A 24,876-nucleotide genomic window follows, 5' to 3' on the forward strand; every position below is an offset into this window, starting at 1 on the left:
TGGTGCTATTTCTGAGTAAATAAAATGTTCTGATCCTGGTTTTGACCCTGCCTGATTTTTCCTGACTTCTGTGATCCCGACTTCTGCCTGGTAACCGACTATTCTGATATCTGTATTCCGACCCGTGCCTGTCTCGACCATTCTTGATTGATCTCCCGGCTTTGACACCCAGCTGTTTGACTCCGTTTGAATTCTGCCTGCCTGCCCCGACCTGATTTGTTTACGCTTTCTGTCTTCACTTTGTACTGTGACCTTCTGCCCAAAAGACTTTGCTTTACCGTCGTGCCCCTTTTCCTCGTCCAGAACCCTTTGCTTGGCAACTCTCTTTATAAGACCTGGCGGCATCCGATTAGCCGAGGGCGCCTCCCGAGGTGAAAGGCGGCTGTTAAAGGCAGAAGCAAGAGCCGAGAACAGGGTGCATAGCATTGGTTCTGGATTTAGGGTGCTGACCGTGACAGTTGCCTATCATTCCAGTGGATATCAAGTCCATACAAGGTTGTTCTTATTGTGTAAATCCGTGTATACGTACTTCTCAACAGGCTGCAATCCCCGTGCCGCAGTGCAAGAAATTCCAAGTAGATATAGATAATAGAAGTAGATATGATATTTTAAAGACAAAGTGTGCTCTCTGGGTACTATCTATATCATTCCAGTGGTATAGCATGAGGCACGATTAATAAAATAGAGTCTGGGCTGTACACTGATGGTAAGGAAGATATTCTATAGTCACTCTTTAATGGAAAATTAGTTAACTCAGATCAACGCACATGACATTTCAAATATGTTTCTACTCGATATTGAGAACTAGGTTCTTTCCAACCATTTGACCTGGTTTAAGCTGGCAACCAGAACCAAGTACTGTTAAGGCCTACACCACTTTGAACAACATGGTCTACTTTACTACTTCACCAGAAAAAAGCCTTTCTATCAGCTCATTCACCTCAGAGAACTGAGCAGTACTATTTAATATTCCATGACTGTGGCCCAATTACATGGCACATATGACCAAAAAGCTCAGTAGAATCAACAAGATTATATCTTTACTTCTTTTCTCTATCTCAGCTTTTTTATCTCAAATACATAACCCAATAAAACAGAAAATGAACTCCTAAAATGTGAATACTGTAAATTATTTTACAAATCTTTTATACTGTACCAAAAATGTTATACGGGTTTACTAACACTGGAGATATTACCCTGGCAACACCCAATCAGAATTGCTATTTGAAGATTCACTTACAAGTTAAAAAGCAAAAATCTGATTGGCTCCTATGGGCAACAGGGATTGTTAAGCTATAGGTTATTATGGAAAAGTAGATTGCCATGCTTTTAAGATACGGTTTCCATGACCCACTTTTTAACGCAGTAAAACTGCCTGCTTTTCATAAAAAAACAATATATAAAATAAAGAAGACAAACATTTACCATATTCTTCCTTTGGTGAATGATCTGCTGGGGTTTTGTTTGCCCTGCTGGATATCACCTAAATGCTATGCTTGGCGTTACAGATCCCTCAAAATCAGAAATGACATTGGCCAACTGTCAACATATCTGGGCAAACAAAAAGGCACAGTGTTTATATTTGCAGATATCAAATATTGACCTACTGCTCTCTTGTTTACATGTGTTACTGCAACTTTAACAGTGCCTCTTCCCTTTCTGAAGGTCAAAATTAGTTGGAGTTCCCTGTGGGGCAGAGATTGTAATTTCACGGGCCAGTGACTTAATTGCAAATATACTTCTTCCTATTAAATGTAATTAAATGATATTAGTTATGTAGTGAAACAAAATCTGCATGCATTGCCAACATATATGAACACATACATAATTGCCTGTTCTGTATATTTTTGAGCAGATACAGCAGATACAATGATAAAATTAACAGTGTGTCCAACCTGTAAAGGAGTGTGTGCCAGGATCGCATAGTAAGAATTCAGGTTTACGGGTCAGAAAATCACTAATCTGACAGTACTGGAAAGTCCCATTAAACTATACTTATTTAAAGGTTCCTTTAAAGGGAATATAATATTTACATTAAGACACATGCTATAGGTAAAGGTACTTGAGTGCAATGGCTGCTCTGTGCACTTCTGTATTTCTGAATTCCGAAGTTGCCCAAAGTTTCCTCGTGAGGCAACTTCGGGAATCCGAAGCAATTCTTATGCTATCCAGCTGGCGATTCGTATTCCTGTCGACGGGAAGGCATTTTGGGGGAGATTAGTTGCCCGAAGTAGAGAAGATTTGTCGATGGACGAGTAATCTCCCTGTCTGCCACCACTCTTATGGCCCATGGGAGATCCCGCCTCTGGATGCTGCCTTCTGCTCCCCAATGTTATGTATTTATAGTATGGACATGCTGCTAACCCCTTAAACCTGCCCTCCAACTTTTCACAAACTGACACCGATGTGAATACATTACAAAACAATAAGTAAAAATGCAAGGGTTACAATTCATATAATTTGAATATTTTTTGTGCCTATTCAATGCAATCTCTGTCCAGTGTCAAAATATGTGTGCACATGGATAAGTACCAGCTTGGAACGAACACTGGTACAATTTAGTGCAGATTTATAGTATTATTTTTATTACAAGTATGAGACCTGCTTGGGACCTGGGGTTTTCTGCACAAGGAGTCTTTCAGTAATTTGGATCACCTACATTTAAAGAAGTCTACTAAAATATAACAAACATATTCTATACAATGGAACATCTATCAGCACAAGTACAGGGTAACAGACACATTTGTTGAAATTTGGACACCATGGATAAGCTATGTAGATACGAAAAAAAAAAACGTATTTTACAATAATGTTAAGATTGTTGGAAAAATGTTGGGCAATAAGCCCTTATTTGGTGATATAGGTAATGAAGAGATTAGGGGACTGCATTCTAAACTTTTACTAAACTCTTACTATTCTTTTCTATCCTTTCTATTTAAAGGGATACTGTCATGGGAAAAAAAAATTTTTTCAAAATGAATCAGTTAATAGTGCTGCTCCAGCAGAATTCTGCACTGAAATCCATTTCTCAAAAGAGCAAACAGATTTTTTTATATTCAATTTTGAAATCTGACATGGGGCTAGACATTTTGTCAATTTCCCAGCTGCCCCAAGTCATGTGACTTGTGATCTGATAAACTTCAATCACTCTTTACTGCTGTACTGCAAGTTGGAGTGATATCACCCCCCTCCCTTCCCCCCCCCCCCCCCGCAGCCAAACAAAAGAACAATGGGGAGGTAACCAGATAACAGCTCCCTAACACAAGATAACAGCTGCCTGGTAGATCTAAGAACAACACTCAATAGTAAAAACCCATGTCCCACTGAGACACATTCAGTTACATTGAGATGGAAAAACAGCAGCCTGCCAGACAGCATTTCTCTCCTAAAGTGCAGGCACAAGTCACATGACCAGGGGCAGCTGGGAAATTGACAAAATGTCTAGCCCCATGTCAGATTTCAAAATTAAATATAAAAAAATCTGTTTGCTCTTTTGAGAAATGGATTTCATTGCAGAATTCTGCTGAAGCAGCACTATTAACTGGTTCATTTTGAAAAAAAATTTTTTTCCCATGACAGTATCCCTTTAACTTTCCTTCTTTAACTTTACACAGTTATTTTGCTTTACTTATTTGATTGTTGAAGCAATACACTTGTTAGCACAATTTAACTAAAAAACATACATGTGTAAAACAGTCTAATGCAAATGTAAAGATTCTTTTTATTTTTTGAAAAGAACAAAAATCTTGAGTAAAGAAATATAGCAAACATTAAATTGATTGTTTTGACTCCAATAAGGATTAATTATATCTTAGTTAGGATCAAATTCAAGTTAATATTTTATTATTATAAAGAAAAGCATGCAATGCCTATGGGAGACAATTGAGAACTTTCTGGATAACCATGGATCTTATACCATGGCTATTTCCTACATGCAATATCTAATTCAGTTGCCTTGAAACAAAAAAAAAGCGAGAGATGTTGTAAAATACGATCCCTGAAGACAAGTACGATTATCCTTTATCTTGTAGAGGGAAGTCAGACAGAGCGAACCTCATTCTGTGTTCACACATTACTACGTGGCATAGAAAAACCAAAACCACAACATAAATGCACAAGGGAGATGACTGACCTAACCATGAATGTGCCTCAGAATACACAGAAATCTCTCATCTTTGTGTCAGTCTGTAGGCATTTGTGAGCCTGTAAAAACATTGCTTTATGTTCTTAGCAGCATTTGCATTCAACGAATATTGTTGTACCTAGTAAAAATGGTACTGACTTATTGTACTGGGACAAAGTGAAGACCAAGGCTTGAAGCCACAGCATCAGAAGCAGTTTTGCTTGGTCAATAAATTAGAACTGCTAATAACTGTTTACTGATCCAAGACAGTAAGTAATTGTCACTTAGCAATGTTACTGCCATAAATATGATACATTCAGAAAAAAACCTGTTGACATTTTCTTAATACAGAAATTCCCTACATTATTTAAAAAAAATCAAATGCAATTACCGGTAGCATTATTTACGCATGAAATGACTGCAATGGCAGAATATAAGAGACATCTGTGGAGATTAAAGAAAACATGTTTTCACATTATGTGGAGTGAGTGTCAAATTTTTTCATGGGTAGCGAGCGTAGAGATGTCAGACTTGGGTTGAGAAAGGTTAGACAGGTTTCGGTCATGTGCGACTTACAGATACTGATTCAATCAGAGGAAATGTTTACACGTTGGATCGACAGATCACATCCTACAAGCTGCATGTAGTTGCACGATATAATATAATGGGACTGATAGAAAAATCTGAGGTGTAAAATAAAAGCTTTGCCATCTTACACAACACACCTGTTAAAAGGAAATGCTGATCTGACTTACATCATAGTTGTGGCCATCAGATTTAGTATGATCTATATATATAATATAAATATATATATAAGATATGTAAATCTTGGTCTGTTGCATGACAAGATTTTGGGGTTGGATAAAGCTTGACCCACAAAATCTGATTTTCCTGTGCATTTTAGCCCTTGCCCTTATTTGCAATTTAACCAGATACAATGTTCTATATCCCCCCAAAGTAGATACAGTAACAAGAAATGCAATTGAAGATAGATCCCAACACATATTATTAAAGCTATTAATTGGTAGACTGCCAAGTCTACCAATTAATAAACAACTGGCCAATTAAATAAATATCTAAAAATAGTCCGTATTCATATATACACTTCACAGAGCTCCTAAATAAAAATGAGAACTTGATAACATTAAGGCAGCTAATTTGGGGACCCCTCATGCCTAGAACTAAATGCTTGTTAGCTCTGTAATTAAAGCAGGCCAGAGACATGCTTACCCCCAAGGACAATATGTCTTTAAGCAAAACAAAGGTCTTAAAATACCAGAACTGAATCATTATCTAACCAGTGGCCAAGCAGTGATAATACTCCTTTGTGTTTCCCATGCTTACTTAACAAATAGTTGTATGCAGTTCTTAATTGGCAGATTAGTTTCACATAATTGCACATGTATAAATGACGTGCATTGCAATCCAAGAGCTGCATACAACAAGGATCAAGCCTTGTTCGGCCTTGTAAACGAGGAACAACTGAATCAAGTTTTAACTGGGTATTAGGGATGCCCTTTTGTTTAATGCTTGGATTCTTGCGATGTGAAAGCTTTAAAACAAAGCTTTCATATTCTCCCGTTAAAGTGATTAAGCAATTTGGATCTAGAAATGGCCAATGCAAGGTTGTTCAACTGCCTGCAAAGGGGTTACGTTGCTAGAGAATGCAAAGCAGGACAAATCCCCAGCTGCTAGACATTAGAACAGACAGAAGAAATCAAAGCATCCCATTGGGAGGAATGCTCTCACTATATCACATGTACTTTGTGTCTAGTGGAAAATCTCCTACATTCCTGTGTCCTATGAAAAAAACTACAAATTGCATTAACCACTTCAGCTGAGCTGTTCTGGTTATTAAATAAGAACTGAAAATGATGAAGTAGAGAGATAGCTCGGCTAAGCTCTGGGAGTTGTCAAGCACTGGCTTATTTTTCTTTGTTTCTTGTCTATCTATAATTAAGGTTTTAATGTTTGATTCTGTTTGATTTTTGGGAAACAGAATATCAGGATAAAAGACACCTGCTCGAACAAAACAAAGTCAGATTTCCTTGTGTTTAGCACATAAAAGCAAGGTATATGTTTTCACTGAAAGCAGCACAATGTTTCCATTATGCTCTGAAGATCTATAAAACTGTATACTGTAACTGTATGGAGAGCAGATATTTCCTGATATCCTTTTACAACCAAAAAAAAAGGACATTTGCTAAACATCTATTTAGATTAGTTAATTCTTTGCAGTCTGTTTTTTGATCTTCCTTGTACAAGCTGTTTAACAAAATATTCTTCTGGTGTTTGTTTGAATACTCTGGTATTAACCCTAGCAACTGCCTGGAATGCCATATAAGTTTAAAGAGTGCTTTAATTAACATCCTGTCTACATTTGACCACTTTGGAGTATTGTATGCCATTTATGCGGCTATCTGGTAAGTAATTTAAATTACATCAAATAAGTAGGAAAACATTAAACAATGAATCACCACTGTCTGGAACCTACAAGAAGACACCAAGTTGTCCCCAAGACATAGGGGCTGAAAACATTACAATTAAATATAATTGGGTTAATGCACATGTTAAATGGGGAAGAACTGGGACCAACACACAGATAATGTTGAACAAGTCTGTTCTACATGTACCGTTCATTATACTCAGAGTAGAATGGCAAAAAATTCTGGGCACAGTAATAGACAAAACACAGAAGTATTTTTGTTATCTTTACAAGTGGAGGGAGAGAGGAGGGACAAAGGAGAGGGAAGGGACAGAGGAAGGGGAAAGGACAAAAGAGAGGGAAGGGGAGGGACAGAGGAGGGACAAAGGTGAGGGAAGGGACAGAGGGAAGGGGAGGGACAAAAGAGAGGGAAGGGACAAAGGAAAAGGAAGGGAAGGGGCAGAGGGAAGAGGAGGGGCAGAGGAGAGGGACAGTGAGGCGAGCAACAGGGGTAGAACTGAAGACGGGAGCAAATACTAGGGGTAGGCAGAAGAATCTTGAACAGGCACCTGCCAGCGCCCCATGTCGGTGCGCCCTAGGCAGGTGTATCTTCTGCCTACCCCTAGTTCCAGCTCAGATCTTTGTGGTAGCTCAGCTTTCCCTACCAATATCAATGTAATATGGATACTGGGCAGGTCTGAAAATCCATAACATGGCCAGCATGGTACATTGCTATGTGTGAAAGTAAAAATGAGCCCCAGCTCCTCTTCACTTCTAGCTGTTCTGAACTGCCATTCTGAAAAAGAATGGACAGAGAAACAGAAAGGTGGCCTCTTGTAAGACATCAGCCAATTTGCTAGACACTGTATAGTACTGGTCTGTGCATGGTCACCATTATACCCCGGACACTGTTAGAACTGTATTAAGATTTTACAGAAATTGTAGGTTTTATCATTGAGAGCTGCTGCAAAAGAAGTAAAATTTAATGCAGTTTCTGTACAGTAATAACTGAATTACATACAAATTACCAGTAGTTTCTTTAATAAAATCTCCTTATAATATAATATATATAATAATATATAATAATAGCAGTGCAGTGTTACCCTGATGGCTTCAATGGAGGATTAATACATATAAATAAGAGATAACTGGTATTTATTTTTATTTCCTCTAATGAAAAATCATTCTGACAGAAAAGCAGATAGCAAAGCTATTTGTGGTATATGCAGAGTCCCTTGTAATAAAACCATTGCAAGCGTGTTATATGTTTGGAAAGGACTGAAAAGTGAGCCGGAAGGGTCAGCTGTCTGTCTTTGTAATGAGGTCTTTGGAGAGAAGATCCATACTGGCTGTTGTGCTATCAGTTTCCCGACAGCCTGTTCCCAGATGTGTAATGTTCATGTATGTTTTATTCACATCCACACCAGCCTGTCTGGCCTCTACTGACTATTTTCCTTAGTACTTCACTAGACATTGCTATGTAAAGTAAAACTTGGGTGCAGCAATAGCATAGGAGCAAGGTGCAAAGTGCAAAACACTGACTATTTTTATACTATGCGTTATTGCTATATTCAAATACTTTTAGTTTCATTTTGACTTTTGGCAACACTTTGTTGTCTGTTTGGATATTGGCACAGAAATCATTGCTACCACCTGATTAGAGCCCAAGACACCCTTTTCTAAATGTGCACTGGTGTGTATTGATTCCATCACATAGCTTCATTTAGGAAAAGATAAATGGATACAACTAAAAATCAATTACATATATAAAGAATACCAGTTTGCTTCCTCCATCCTCTCTACATCTAGAGTTTATCAATACAGGGCTATTTAAAAGTTCAGAGAAATCCTGCAGCATTCCCCATAGAGCATTCGGCTCCTGTGCTTCTCCATTTAATGAGAGCTTGATTGCTGTATTATTGGAAGCCCTATATATTATGCACATTTATCAGCAGCGACAATTTCAAGTTCATGTTTGCTTAATGTGGTTTGACACTGAGCTTGTCTGGGAAACTCAAACATATTTTCTTTGCAAGGAGCGAGTATGTTCTTAAAAACCAATTACATTTTATTAACTGTTAACTGTTTTGTGGCGATAACAGTTTAACCAAATACAATCCGACTTCTTCAGAAAATAACACAAAACATCCTTTTTACAGCATAGTACATACCATTTTAAAACAGTGGGTTTTTGTTGTTGTGACAAATTTCAAATTATTTCAATCACCTATTTTTATAATTGTTATTATTATAATTAACATATACAGGTATGGGATCAGTTATCCAGAAACCCATTAATCAGAAAGTTCCAAATTACGGAATTAACACCTCCCATAGACTCTATTATTATCAAATAATCCAGATTTTTAAAAATGATTTCCCTTTTCTCTTTAATAATAAAACAGTACCGTGTACTTGATCCAAACTAAGATATAATTAATCTTTATTGGAAGCATAACCATCTTATTTGGTTTATTTAATTTTTACATGATTTTCTAGTAGACTTAAGGTGAAGATCCAAACTACAGAAAGATCGGTTATCTGGAAAACTCAGGTCCCAAGCATTCTGGATAACAGGACCCATACCTGTATTTATCAAGTGCCAACATATTCTGCAGCGCTGTACAATAAACGGGTGTATATATTGAACATACAGATTACTAGAGATGCACAGAATTCACTACTTGGGATTCGGCCAAATACCGAATGAAAAATTCAGCTGAATACTGAACAGAATCCTAATGTGAATATGCAAATTAGGGTTAGGAAAGGAAAAAGTAGAAAAAATTCTTCTTTTGTGATGAAAAGTCACGTGATTTCCCTACACGCCCCTAATTTAGATATGCAAATCAGGATTCGGATTTGGTTTGGCCAGGCACAAGGATTCAGCCAAATCCAAATCCTGCAGAAAAAGGCAGAATCCTGGTCGAATCCTGAACCAAATCCTGGATTCGGTGCAAACCTACAGATTACATAAAAAAATACAACCAATAACCTATACAAGACAAGGAGTGCCCTTCTCAAAAGTATGCAGGATTTGGTCATTCAGTTCTTTAAGAGAGACTTGATATTAGAACCAAGTATACATGGATAATTTAGCAGATTGTTAGTATAGCTATATAATTAAGTCAGTCACTGACAGAATCATGTAAGTCTAGTATGTTCTGGGGAGTTGTGTTAGCAAATGATTTAGACATTCAGTATTACAGATCAGTTAGCCCAGAGAAATAAGTCAAGTGTTTGCGCAAATGGAAATCTCAAGTGAGAACAAGCAGTATTCCATTGTTCTCTATAACTAACACACTGCCAGATAATACACCACACATTTTCCAGCACATGTGCTCTTTCAACCTGACCTACTAGTACCACCCTTGCATAGGAAGCTAAGAACTGCTGTCAAATTAAAAAAAATTTCACATTGATTGGTGCACTTCAGTCTCATTCAGTCTGATTCTCCTGTAATGAAGGAGGCTTTGCCCTCTATAATTCTGCACAGCTTTGCTTAGGCATACAGTTTTAGCAAGTCTATCAGGACACTGGGGTATTTTTGAAGGGGTCAAAGGGAATGAAACATGTATTGCTTTTACTGGAAATGGACCAGCCATAGCTTATTGTACATCAAAGTGTCTCCATCAAAGCTTCACTTAGCCCATTGTCTTTGGCTTAACCTAAACAATGCCAGAAAGGCTTACAGTGTATTTCAGAGTGGATAAACTACATCCGTTGTGCCCTAGCTTAAACAAAATCATATACAGTTGTCAGCAGTCCGCTGTCTCGTCTGCCGGCATGTTTCAAAAGAAAAATGGGGTATCTGCACCCAGAAAATGTTAAACTAACTATAATATAATTATTAAGTTGTACAAGCCCTCTCAACCAAAGAAAATTAATATAACAAACCAATTATTCAAGCTGCAAACGTCTTAAACTATTAACCATAACTAGAGGAACAGACTTTTATTCTCTCCCCCAGTAACTGCTTCCAGTGTGCCCCTGATGTACATGAGAAAGCGAGAGACTTGCAGGCACAAGGCAATCCTGTGCCTGACAAATGTGACACGTTACACAATCCTATGCTTCCCATGCTAGTGATCTCTGTTTCCTCTTAGGAGCCGTACTAATGGAGGGTTGGCGGAAGCCCATGACACGAGCCATCAGACTTTTAAAACGGAATCAGCTGGGCTACACTTGCAAGCATGTGTTTTGAGAAAGCCTCTGGCGCTACATTTATTGGTTGCACTGCATGAGTAATTGCATTAGTCCTTACTAAAAGGGTAAGAAACGATAAATAGATAAGTTTTAAAATGACCTTTTTATGACTTCATCAGGAATACAGGCCTCCAGGGTTAAAGGGAAAATACTGCCCACCCAGCCTGAAAATGAAAGCATAATACTGAAGGAGGCTTGAAGGAAGATAATAAAGTGAACATGTGAAAGAGCATGTCTGCTTTTTAGAAATCCATCCATGCTTTTAATGACTGTCTATAAATAACTAGTTTGCTGGTATTACTGACCCTTTAACGGTCTGCACACCATCTCGAGGAGTTACAATTGTAGACCCTGTCTGAATCCCTCTTTACATTTGTTTTACTGTTGTTAAGTGAATTATTTATAAATGTGAATCCCAGGAATTGTTTCTTGGCATAACTTGTTTGTATGGCTCAGCAGCTCCGTATCAATACAGGTTTTACTGGCAGGCAGCATGATATGGGAATGATTTTCCTGACACCAAAAATATTATGTCTGTGCTTTTGAAGACATAGCATCTACCAGTTTCTATCCTTTAATACAAGAATGGACAAAATAAACAGAAGAATCATAACAGATATGCCTGAGAAAATAACTAACATACTGGTCTTACAAGAACTAGACTTTCAAGGTTGTAGACATATATAGGGAGCAAGGCGAAAAACGTTTTTGGACAACACTTTAATTAGCAAAACTCTCAGTAAGAACAACTACTTTCCCAGAACACAGGTAGGGGTATGCAGGTTACCCAAGAAAGGCCCAGATTTTCTCTGATTTGTGATAGTGTGATCATATCTGGGAATCACATATAAAAGTAACTATAACATACAAAGTCTTTTGGCACATAAGCAGATTAGTTAGCCATAGGGTCATTTTTAAGAACTTGGTGAGCTTTGGACTTTTTGGCTGGAGGGTCAGCATATGAGTCTGGCTTGTGTGGCCAGGCATAGGGTCCGGTGGACTGGTGCAATACCAACGCAACATGTTGTCTGTCTGTGTTTATCGGTCTCTGTGCAGCGAAATGTGCATGCATGCATGCAGTGGCGGATTAACACTACCTGAGGCCCCTAGGATACACTTTCCACAGGCCCCCCCGGCCCAACCCCCATATATCCCAACATACCCATGACCGCCATATTGAAAAGGCACAGAATGACCAACTCTCTCTCTACACCTGGGTCTCTCTCGCTTCTCTCTAACCCCGGGTCTCTCTTTCTTCTCTACGCCTGTGTCTCTCTCTCTCTCCATACACCTAAGTCTCTCTCTCTATTCCTGGGTCTCTCTCTCTCTCTCTATTCCTGGGTCTCTCTCTGCTCTTTTTTTTGCTCATTGGTTTTTTTTTGGAGGAAAACTCGAATAGAATTAGATTACGATTTTCAGGTCGTTCCTATTCATTCGAGTTATGAGAACGTTCAAATTTATTGGAGTTAAAAAAAAATTTCACAACTTCCAAATTCGACCTTTGATAAATACCCCCTGGGAGTCTTTGGCCCCATAGCACATTTTAGTCAAATTTGGAGCAATTTTTAGGTATAAACACCACCCACTTAAGCTGCCTAACCAATAATGAGTCAAAACACTCTAGTATAAATGTTTACTTTAACAAGTGTAGTTAAATTAAGGTCATGGTACAAATGTAACTATATATTAGCAAAACACTGTTAAAGCTGCTGGTAATTTTATAGGCACATATTTCAACCTGCACCTTCTTTTATTAAAAAAATGCCAATAGGTTTGCCAGGTGCACTTAAACCAGTTCTAACTGTATTTTAGAGTTTCCCTTCTAAATATAGACCATGCGTTCATGGAATATCTTATATTGGGCTTTGCACTGCATGTGATCTCAGAGTGCAGTAGAAGGAAATTGTTCCTTGACCTGAAGCTTTGAATTAGAAGCAAAAAGAAAGGCACATAAAAGGTTATTTTACATAAACACACAGACATTTTGGAAAGATGAGAGCTTGGGCTAAAGACCAAGTGGTACACAGGAGGATCAGTTCTGTCAGAAATAATTCACAGTTAACATACACTGAATAGTGCAGTTCTTTCTTAAATAAAGATCTCACTTGGATGTAATTCTGTCCTTAAAGTGGCTGGTTCCAAGCCAACATAAACAAGCAGCGAAAGAAAAAAAGTGCATGCGGAAGTGCCTTCTGGTTGCTGCTATTGAATACTCTGTGCATGTTCCTTAATAGATACAGGCACATACTATACAGTATAGTTGCCCAGCTTCTCCTTTTTCCTGTATGTAAATATTTACTGGATTGATTCCATACCTGGTGGGACAAGAGGTTGCTTTCACATGAATTCGAAATCTGACCTTTGATAAATGTGCCTCTAGGTATACTTTTCCTTTCAAGGCACAGATATGCAATGGATACACAAGTTAACTTTTCAGTACAGGTACTAAAACTAATGAAGATTTCATATAAAGGTAAACATTATGATTTTATAAATATATAGCACATTTTATAAGTGACATTAAAAACATTTTGGGGGTTCGGCTACGCATTCAATTGGTTCCTATACCTGGTGGGACAAGAGGTCGCTTGCACTTTGTTGAGTGCCCATGGCACAGGAACTGTACTCTCAACAAGTGCTAGCTAACATTCATAGTTTTAATTACAAGCCTGTGGACTTGCCATGTGACTATTGGACACTGAAAACGCAGGGTGGGTAGCTGTGCATTTTGTTTAAAATGTAGCAAATATATTTTTAAATGCAATGCCAATTTCTTTTTTTTTTCTACCTTACAGCAAGATAAGCCAACTGAAAGTAGCCCAATCATGTTTCTATATCATTTACCTCTAAAGACATTTTTATCTCACTTGCTGACACATTTACGACTAAAGGAAGGTATTTCTTAATAATCTAAAATACTAGCTACTTTACTTGTTTTTCTGTGGCCTTCCAAATGTTGGCCTTTAGCCATTCAATTATTAACCACCTCTTCTTCTCTTCCTCAAAAAAGTCAATGTAAACTCTACTTATAAATAATGACATATACTGTAGCCATTAAGCTGTAATGTTTATAAAAATTGATGCAGCTTGAATTTCAGTGCCACACCACTGTATAAATGAGGACAGGTTTATTACAGGGCACAGCTTTATACATGATGATAGCCTGTATATGACATGCTATAAATATTTGTTAGCACTAATCTAATGGACTTCCTTATTTATATTCTTGGAAAATATTGGTTTTCCTTAGTAACAATGAAAAAAGAAAGACAACTACCTTTGAACTGTTCCTGGATAAGAATGCCTATGCCTAATCCTGCTGTAGTACAACAGTGCATTAGTATAGGTGTGCATTGATTGGTAGAGAATCAGAACAAAAACACACAACAGGGTTAGGTAACAAAAGTAGCAAAGTCTGCCTAGATCTAGTAACCCATAAAACCACTTAGATCTTTGTTTTCAAGCTTTTAATGTTAGCTGCTGATTGCTTGCTATGAGGGAGGGGACATTGCCAAAATTTGGACCACTAAGGGTGTGAAATAAAGGAACATATGACTTAAGCATAGGTGAAAATATACAGTTCCTCCTGGGCACATATAGACAGTCCTGTACCAACTTGAGAACCCAAGTAACATATTTGCAAATGACACTGAAACAGTCTAAATACTGTCAGCAGACATGATTTTATACATCTGTAAAGACTTCCCAAAGCTATCAAAAATGTAATGGAAGCGGTCTGTCTTGAACAGCAAATAAAGAGACATATTGGTGGCTATGTTATAACAGGAACACATATCACTCCAGATCTAGTAACCAACTGTTTGCTTTCAGCAGATCAGAAAATGCCACATGCTAAGTACACACTTCTCACTCCAAGCTTCCAAAACCGACCTCATGCAACGTCTGTACATTATTACATGCAATGTTACCTTGTCACCCTTTTCCCCTCATAGCACTGTTCTAAAGAGCTAGTGGGAAAATGTCCAATAAAAAGACTTTTACAGCAAATATCCCACATGAGGGCCAGAATATTAAGCCTGAGAGCAGACATATAGATATTACTAATACCGCAGTAGCAAGCACTTGGGCCATTAAGCCCTAAAGGGACTCATGGGCTAATTTACATTTTACATTTACGATCGTACGATGAATAAAATCCTACGACTTCAAATTCGAATGTCGGAGGATTCTATTAGATGATTGAATTTCGAAGTATTTTCCACTTCGAAATTCGACCCTTGAAAAATCTGCCCCTAGATGTAAGATTTGCCATCTCTTTGGAGCACACAAACACTGGCTGTGGACACTGTATCTTAGCTCACATTACTGTTGCAATAGAAAAACATACCATGTATTCTTGGCTGGTGTCTTAATTTAAACAAAGGCTGGTGGCTGAAATTGCTTGTTATGTTCACCCATTAATCATTCCCACATCATAATTTTCTCAGGTTGAACACAAACGAAAACATTTGGAACAAATAAAGAATTCACAGTTTAGTACAGGCATGATATCCTGAATTCTGCCTGCTGTTTATTGAATCACATTTCAAAACACACTCCAATAACTGTATATTTTCTCTTTAATCCAGTTTAACTAGGCATTAGTCCCCTTTGTTTTTTCTTATGTGGAAATAATAAACAACAGAAAGTGTTTGAGGGCATAGATTTTTTATATTCTTTTCAGGAAGATTGACATTGAAAGTGTTTCGATGGCTATTTATACATAGATACAGCCTAAAGGATTGTACTAAACTCAGTGAGTGCATTTAAGGTTGCAGAACAAAAGAGAGCGTATTTGGAGCTCTGGAAAAAAAACAATCCATAAAATATAGTATGTTACCCAAAAGCAACATTGGATATATAACTTTTATTTATACAGTTTGCAATGGAAAGCTCCCATGGGTCTACTGTAAAACAAATCAGCAAGTTGAATCCCCAAAACTGGTAAAATGGTTTTTAAAAATGCATGAAACAGTATAGCAATGTCCAATCTGCACACTCCGGTGTGGATGTTTCTCTATCAAAACAGAATTTTTCTACTTCAATCCCAGGCTAAAATACTCCAAGCAGCACACTTCTACCATACAACTACCATACAAGGCTTGCTGACTAAAGGTGGCCATACACGGGCAGATAAAGCTGCTGATATCGGCCGTTTGGACCAATTTGACAGCTTATCTGCCCGTGTATGGGGGCTTCCGACGGGTCTTCCCGATCGATATCTGGCCACGATATAGATCGGGAAGGTTTGATTTTTAACCGACCGACCCGTCGGAGCCCCTTGGCGCATCGTAATTCGATCGTTCGGCCATACGGCCGAACGTTCGAATTAACCCCGATATAGCCATGCCATTAATGGCATATCGGGGAAAGATCCGCTCGTTTGGCGATGTCACCAAACGAGCGGATCTTTGAGTCTATGGCCACCTTAAGGATCCATTTCTTTAAATAATTTAAGGATTTAGTGACAAAAATAGGATGGTAATAACTGATATGTCTTCAAATCCAAAGTGTCAAACCTGAAAGATTTAAAGGTAAGTAAGTAAAAAGTGGCCTTATGTGAACAATAGGATTTTTTTCATATTATTCCCTGCTATTTGTCATTATTTGCCTAGCAGGTTTATGTAGCTTGCTTTGAATATGCTTCCCTTTCACTGACAATCTAGTCCAAAGATAGGGAACAGGTGCCACCCCAGCTGTTACTGAAATGCTTTTTCCAGCTTGTGGGGAGAGAATACTTTTATCTGCTAATCCTTTTTTTGCAGAAGATGTCCAAACATGTTCTTTAGAGAATCTCTTGCAAATGCAATCAATGCAGTGTGGTCACAAAGGAATGAACCACATCAGTGGGGCTGAGTTGTTACATTCTAGTATTAGCTGCACACACTGGAATAACATTTGTGTTAACTGGCCCCTAGGCTGAAATCACTCTGGATTTAGGGGCATCTTTGTAGGGGATCTACCATGCAACTCAGATCTTGCCACTCTAACATGAACCCATACATCATTGGCTCATGATTTAACTGTGACATTTACTGAAAAGCACTGTGTCTACTAGCACCTAGCATCTGAAATGTTCTGATGTTAAAAGGGTTCCTCTGAAACTATTTCTATATCTGCTGACAAACAGAATTAGAAATGTTAACATGTTCTATCTCAATATCGAGAAATGTAAAATTATTTATTTGCGAGTACTAAACCGTACACATTTATATAATTAAATGAATCTATGCCCTGCTGGCCTGCAAAATAGTTTTTTTGTGGAGGTACCAACCAATATTATAAAGAGAGCATTTATATTAAGCATTTTTTCCAGACTGTCTATGCTCTGGAGCAGTGATCCCCAACCAGTAGCTCGTGAGCAACATGTTGCTCTCCAACCCATTGGATGTTGCTCCCAGTGCCCTCAAAGCTGGTGATTATTTTTGAATTTCAGGCTTGGAGGCAAGTCTTGGCTGCATAAAAAACAGGTGTACTGCCAAACAGAGCCTCAATGTAGGTTGATAATCCACATAGGAGCTACTAAATGGTCAATCATAGCACTTATTTGGAACCCCGGGAACATTTTCATGCTAGTGTTGCTCCCTAACTCCTTTTACTTCTGAATGTTGCTCATGGGTTCTAAAGGTTGGGGATCCCTGATGGAGTGTGAGTTACGGTAGGTTAATTAGATTTTTTAAAATAGTGAAGTGCACATTCCTATTATAAACAATTACCATGGTGGCTGTGATTCTGTATGATAGATGTTGCAATTTTGTATCATTAATTGTCCTTACTCTATAATCCTCTGTGATTCTTAATAACATCTGAAACAGATGAATCTGGCCCTCCATGAGTTTCAACTGACCAAAGCATTATGTAATGTGTTGTTCTTGGCATTGGTGTACTTCCCGTGCTGTGCTTTGAATATAAATGGGGTGTCCCATGCTGTGATCATAATTAGAGTAAGTAACTATATGAATAGTCATTAAGGCCTAATGAATTTCTTTCCTACAGAGCATAAGCAGGCCCCACACACACCCAACTTCACATGCATTTGTGCACAGTTTTGCTAATTTTTAAACAAAACTGTATGACTGCCAGGTCTGTGTGTATTGTCTAAAAATGAACAGTTTGTGTGTTCAAGTGAAAGAACATATCAGATCATGTGTAGCATCATTGATTTGCATGGCACTGCTCAGACATGAGTGCATTTTGGCCAGATTTAAACTAATATTGTCCAACTGACCCGCAGAACAGTACATTACAAATAAACTAGGGCTGCACCGACTCCAGGATTCGGTTCGGGATTCAGCCTTTTTCAGCAGGAGTCGGATTCGGCTGAATCCTTCTGCCCGGCCGAACCGAATTCGAATCCTAATTTGCATATGCAAATTAGTGGTGGGGAGGGAAATCTCGTGACTTTTTGTCACAAAACAAGGAAGTAAGAAATGTTTCCCCCTTTCCACCCCTAATTTGCATATGTAAATTAGGATTTCGAAATTCGGCCAAATCTTTCGCAAAGAATTCTGGGATTCGGCCGAATTCAAAATAGTGGATTCGGTGCATCCCTAAAATAAACCCACATTTGGTCAGTTTTACAAGCTTTGGTGCTTGAGGGACAGGAAGATCAAGCAGTAGTAAAGGCTATAATGAAGTGTGATTTGAATATTCCGATCTGTAGATCTGTACAATGTCCCATGTTATTATACTTTTCCTATTTATTGAGACTTGGACCAATGAAAAAAAAATGAAATCGGGTTAGTGGTTAGTGTCTGTTGCACAACATAAGTTAGCCCACAGCATTGAGCACTATCTCAGTTATAGGCAGATTTAGACCGTATGTATCTCTAGGGCTGGGACATTCTTTGAAAGATACAATAGTAGCTTCAGTGACACTAGCATACTTGCATATGGTATTCCAGTATATTAACTGTCACATATCTACATATATACTGAAATAAAATAATTTATTTAGTTCAGGATTGTCTATTTAATGAACAATGTCAGAAGAAGGAACACAAATCTTGTCAGCAGCCAGCAATTGCTAATGTCCTACAGGCCCATGTAATTGGAACCAGTTCTAAGAAATCATGCATCTTTAAAAAAAATATCTATAAACTCTGCGACTGCCTGACTTATCCTTCATGTTACTTCCCGAAAGGCTTATAAAATTAAAATGATTAAAGCAACTGAGAGCTGTAGGCAGCGGTTTTCTATAATATATAGGCTCATAAACATAGGGTTCATCTGAGAGCATAAATCGTTCAATGATATTTGGTGGAAAACAAATGACCTATTGCTCCCCTGATAACTCTAACAAATCGTTTTTACTCATGAACGTTGATGTCATAGGTGCTGCTATTTATTTGGTTAAAAAGTCATCTCCGATTACAATTTAGAGCCAGTATTTCCAGGGAAAAGTACAATTGCACATGTTGAATCCTGAGAGCAGTGAGTTGGTACTCTCAGTGCCAGATACAGTTAATTCAGTTTCAAACCTCCTAACGTTATTAAACGTCTCTGGAGTTTTACTAAATTCATTGCAGTCCAACAGTGGGAGGAGATGTCAGTAAGCCATATAACCAATAAAGTGAAATGCATCTCATTGGCACATCTGTGCATGGAAACATATGAACTGAGCTGACCCTCTAATCTATACAGTATTGACCCTCTGTATATATTATTCCAACACTTGTCAAATGCCATGACTTGCTTACTACTAATCATTATGAACAGGGAAATGCTTCAATTAAAAGACAGTATGCATACCAAGCGACCATTATGGTCCTGTGCCAATGATTATGAATAGTCTAGCCTCTATTTGCACAATTTTGCCAATTTGGAAAAATGGTACCAAATAATAGAAGAGCTTGTTCCACATACCTGAAAACCTATGTCTGGTGCTTTTTAGAAAATTGCCCGGCAATCCCGATGATATTTAAACAGCAAATCTAGCAAACACATGCAAGTAAACTAAAGTATCCAGGGGGCTAGGTAGTTTCCTCCATTCCTGTAAAAGCAACCAATGTGATGTTTGGTTTTACAGTTCTGACTTTTAACTCACAGCTTTAGATGTTCATTGCAATAATATATCATTTCCTGTACAGTTGTTATCTTTTAGAGGCATTAACTAGCCTTATAACCAACCGCTGATGATGACAACTCACATCAGAATCTGTGGTTAAAAAAGATATTGTCAATAGATGGGTGCAAATTTATTAAAACTCGCAACTGCTGAATTTTGATGGATTCTCAGCAGTTAAAATTCTATCACAGTCATTAACACTTTACCGACTGTGAGGAATGTTTTTTTTTTACAGTCAAGAAACTGTTTTAAGAATAGTTACACTTATCAAAGCCTTATTTTTAAATGCACAGGTCATCAGAACTAATTGAACTACTCCTTCAATGGTTTCCTATGGGGTGTAAATAGTGGCAACCCTGAGACTGCAGGTAGACGATGACTTGTAATGACACAAATCTTGTGAGGCATTTGCTCTTTCAGACACATTGAAGCACCGTCAGAAGACATGAGGACTGCAGTTTAACCATTGCTTTACTAGTAAGGAAGTTGAGAGAACATACTCGAAAAGGACTCATTTCTTTTAAACCAAATCACATAGAAATACAAATGACTGTACCACAAATAATAGCTTGGTATTTTGGCTTTGAACCCTAGTTAACATCATTAGGATTCAGCACAGCTGAAAGTAAAGGTGGCCTAAGGTGGACTAAGTCTGCAGCTTATTGGGCAGTGTATGGGGCCCTCAGTTGGGGCTCCCCAACAGATATCTCCCCAAAAATCAACGGCCTTAACAATGTTTTGTTTAATGTAATTTAAAGACAGAAAAAGCAGAACATACTACTAAGTAGGATTGGAGGATTTATGGAAGAATAGTATAAATATACCCATAAGATCTATGTAAACAGTAGAGGCAGTCATGGTTGGCTATTCTACTGACCATTTCCTAATTGCATCAACAAGAAGTACAAAGAATACTCAACAGCGTTCGATTATCACTTGAAAATGTGTGTGGTTTGAAACAGAAATCAAGGGCCAACATCTACCCTCAGTTATCCCCAGTGTGCTTACGTTTTCTCAGCATAGATTTTGTGTCTAATTCTGCTATTGCTTGACTGGATATTATTATTATATTATTTACAAAAGTATAGATCAAGTTACATTATCAGGAAACATTAAGGGTTGGGGCACACTGGGCGATTCGGGGAGATTTAGTCGCTTGGCGACTAATCGCCTCATCTTTGCGGCTAGCAATCTCCCCGAACACCTTGTGAGGAAACTTCGGGCGACATCGGAAAATGAATCGCTGCGTTTGCTTTAGCACAATTGATTTTTCATTTTAGCCAGTGCAAGAGAGAGGGAAGGCGTTCGGCGAGATTGGTCACCGCAAAGACGAGGCGATTAGTCGCCAGGCGACTAAATCTCCCCGAATTGCCCAGTGTGCCCCTACCCTAAAAAAGTAACTGTATGGCAGGGCTCAGCGATATATACTGTGTATATTAAATAGTAGGAAAATACAACCTACAGAAATGTGCTGTGCTGAATGGAATGTGAATTTATAGTAGCAGTGCAGAATCCTTGCACAAGATACCCATCCTATCATAAAGCAAAGCTTAAATAATCCAAATGAAATAAACCGCTGACTTCAAGTTTCCATATAGAAAAAGCCCTTTCCCTGAAAAGTCATTATAGTGGCACAGGCTGATGGAAATTATGTTTTATGGAAATGGGATTCATTGCTCGATGTGATTATTTCCCACTCCATTTTAAATCAACAAAGTTCATAAATTCACTGTAATGCTAAATAATATCATCATTATTCCTGTATAAGTAGGACTGTTGATTCTTTCGTGCAAAACACAGCATGATTGTGAAAGGGAATGGTTAGAATCTGCTACACTGAAACTTTCCTAGAATGACAGTAACAGTAACAAATATTCTCATCCTCTCTAGGCCTATACAGAGGCAAGCAACAGAACACTCCTAAACCAGTGCTAAAATATATAGAGTACAGGTCCTGTGCAGAGAATTTAATATTGTACATTATGTTTTGTGCTTCTGTATCAGCCCAAGGCAACAACAGCCCTTTAGCAGTAAAGATCTGTGTCTCCAAAGATGTCCCAGTAGCTCCCTATCTTTTTTTCTGCTCATTCGCTGCACATGCTTTGGGCTGTCACTTATCGAGCTTAGGCACCAGCTCAAAATATACAGTACACATAGAATATTAATATCACAATATAAGGCTGATTAGTAACTACTAGAGATAACTAGTACATGGCAGCACCAGTGAAAATAGCACCAGAATATAATAATCAGCCTTGTAGCATCACCATATATTACAGGTAAACATCATTTTCTGCTTGATAATTAGCAACAACCCCTAAGCTTAGCTTCTCAACAGCTGCTCAGAGCCCACTGAGTATGCGAGTGCCGCAGACACTTTCCAAGATGGTGACCCCCTGTGACAAGTTTGAAGTCCTGGGTCATTGCTGCTATTGAGTAGCTGAAACTTTAGGCTGGTGCAATAAATTCAGTATAGAACATATGGCATTTTTAGCCATATTCGTTTTTAGGGGTTGGTTCTCTTTTAAATGCCATAAAGAAGGAACTACCGTTCCTAGGATAGATTAAGGGGAATTGACTGGGAAGTTAGTAAGAATAAGGGACAGCCCCTGTAATCTGACATAGTACCGAACAATACAGTTATTGTACAAGCAACTATTTCTTTATGTGCTATGTTGATATGGAACAAAAGGCTTACATACACACTAAGTGAGTAATTAATGGCTTTTCTTTTTACTCAACTAGGAAAACATTCAAGGTAACTTCCCTTGGCTTGCAGGTTGAAAAAGACAACTCACTGAATATGATAATATAATATATAATATAATATCCTATTACAATAAAACTAATACTTTGGGTCACAAAACTGACTCCCAGTCACTAATCCTAAAAGACAGACATGAGTACTGTCTTGCATTTTGCTTATTGGAAAAGGCATGTTCAAACTCTAGAATTAAAAGAATAATATAATGAACAAAATCATCTCTATCAATAAAAATTATTAAGCAGTCCTTGTACAACTCATCCACTAATGCTGCCTGTGAGGATTATGTATTTAATATTTAGTTACAAATTGTTAAGGTACCACAATAAAGTATTAGATATCTAATTATTAAATATATATTTTGTGGTGCATTCTTCGGTGCTAATAAATTATGTCAGATGACGTGTGGCGCTTCCCATTTAAATTTATTGAAAGCAACTGTGGGATTCATTTGTCAGCTTAGACTGATTTGCTGGTTTACCTGCCCAAAAATCAGCCAGATGTCAAATGGGCAGGTTTAATAGTAGCCATTGGAGGTCCTCACTCCAACAGCTCTTAGTCCTCTGTTATAATCCAATTGTTTGGCCCAAGGGCAAACGATTCAATTAAGCCCAATATCACCCATTTTAGGTGTGCTTATCGAGGGAAAGATGCGCTTGTTTGCTGGACCTCTCCAAACAAGCAGATCTTATAGTGGACAGCCACCTTTACTGCCACAAGCAGAGATAATCAAAACACTGCACTTTCCATAAACAAATATGCATTCATATTCTGTAAAATATATTCTTATAAATGGCGTCATCACTTTTAATCAGTGCTTACATGGGATTTGTGCCATGTGATACTTGTGTATCATGTGGCACAAAAAAAACATTATTTATGCCCTGTTGTAAAATACAAGGATATAAGTAGTCAGCTTGTAGTGTAATAGCATTTGGCATTGCACCTTTATATGGCCATGTAACGTTATGATGACTTTTAAAATTATAGTATTTTACAACAAGGGGGCCCATATATGATTGTCTCCAGTGAAAAAGCATTTTTGGTATTTAGCACAAAATGACATTCCAGACGACCAACACTACATGCCATGCTCATCACTTCCGCTGGCGCACTAGCTTTTCCTGTGCTGAGGAAGGGTTTTGGAATCGGCTGAATTCACAACCCTGGATTGCATCCCTAGTACACATGACAGGTTTAGACCAACAAAAGATTTTTATGGCCCAAGGTCTCTACGTTAAAAATGATCAATGTGATATAATCTAGCACTTTAATAGGTGAACAGTGAATAAAGGGCACACTAGCTAGGTAGAGCTGAAAAGGAGTGCTCAAGGTCTGTTTAAAAATTTCTGTTACCATGGCTGTGAATTCCGACCTATTGTAAAAGGTTAATAGCTTCTCCACTGCCAAATGCCATTGAACATCCAGATGTCCCCTTCATGGCCTGAATCCACTTGTTTTATTGCTTGCAGTTCAATCTGCACTAATTTTGCTCACACAAATTATTTATTTTTATGGCTTCTGGAGAACCGAGGCTGGAAACCTAACATAATTATGTAAAACTATCAAGCTTATTTATAATGAGCTTCACTATGGGGGTGGGGGTGCAGCAAATTTCATGCATAAGCAGAATCTTATGTTGAAGAAAAAAGTTATCCTCCCTTCTTTACAATTTTTTCTACAAATTGTCAAGATGCTATACCTTTGCATACTAATTGCCCAATTAAACCACAAGTGCTTTCTGTTTACTAGGCCGAAGGAATTAATTTGAGGCAATGTTGTTTGGAATAATAAGATTTATCAGACATTAGAGATGTGGGGGGCTGAGCATTGCACAAAGATTCAGAGCCAAATCAAAGTAACAGATACGGTAGAATCTCTACATTTCTTTTAATTATAACCCCCAGCAACCCCACAGCTTTTGGCAATGCTCTCTCAAACCTTTAGGGTAGTGTACTACAGTTATAAAAACATGTGCACCCACAAAATTGCACAAAGAAATAAATGTAAAACTACCCACCTAATTATGCACGAGTTGCACAGAGGAAATGTCTATGTGCAGCCCTTATGAGCATGAAGGTCAGGATCAAACGCAAACTAACTGAACATTTATGTCCCATGTGGCCCCCCTTCAAGTTGCTAATTAACAGGTGAAAAAAAGGAAGTTGTGTTCTGTCTGACATCTACTGTATGTTTACTCCATCCTATGTTTTTGGCTAAATATATTGAAAACAATTGTGTTTTTGCACAACCAACTTTTTTTTAGCCCGTTTTATTATTAAAACTCAACT

The 24,876-nt window shown here is 38.0% G+C and overlaps 1 protein-coding gene across 2 annotated transcripts in view; it reads right to left on the reverse strand.

Annotated features, from left to right (window-relative positions):
• The window catches only part of shb.S (Src homology 2 domain containing adaptor protein B S homeolog), a 115,443-nt gene that overhangs the window by 5,703 nt on the left and 84,864 nt on the right, over window positions 1-24,876 (reverse strand). The window contains exon 6 of one of the 2 annotated variants that reach the window (XR_005964999.1): window positions 1,426-1,551. The exons of the other annotated variant lie outside the window; for it this stretch is intronic. The gene's annotated coding sequence lies outside the window, so the exon portion shown is untranslated. The remainder of the gene's footprint in view (window positions 1-1,425; window positions 1,552-24,876) is intronic. 2 annotated transcript variants of the gene reach the window in all.

This window comes from Xenopus laevis, chromosome 1S (assembly GCF_017654675.1).
Source record: "Xenopus laevis strain J_2021 chromosome 1S, Xenopus_laevis_v10.1, whole genome shotgun sequence".
NCBI classification, from domain to species: Eukaryota; Metazoa; Chordata; class Amphibia; order Anura; family Pipidae; genus Xenopus; species Xenopus laevis.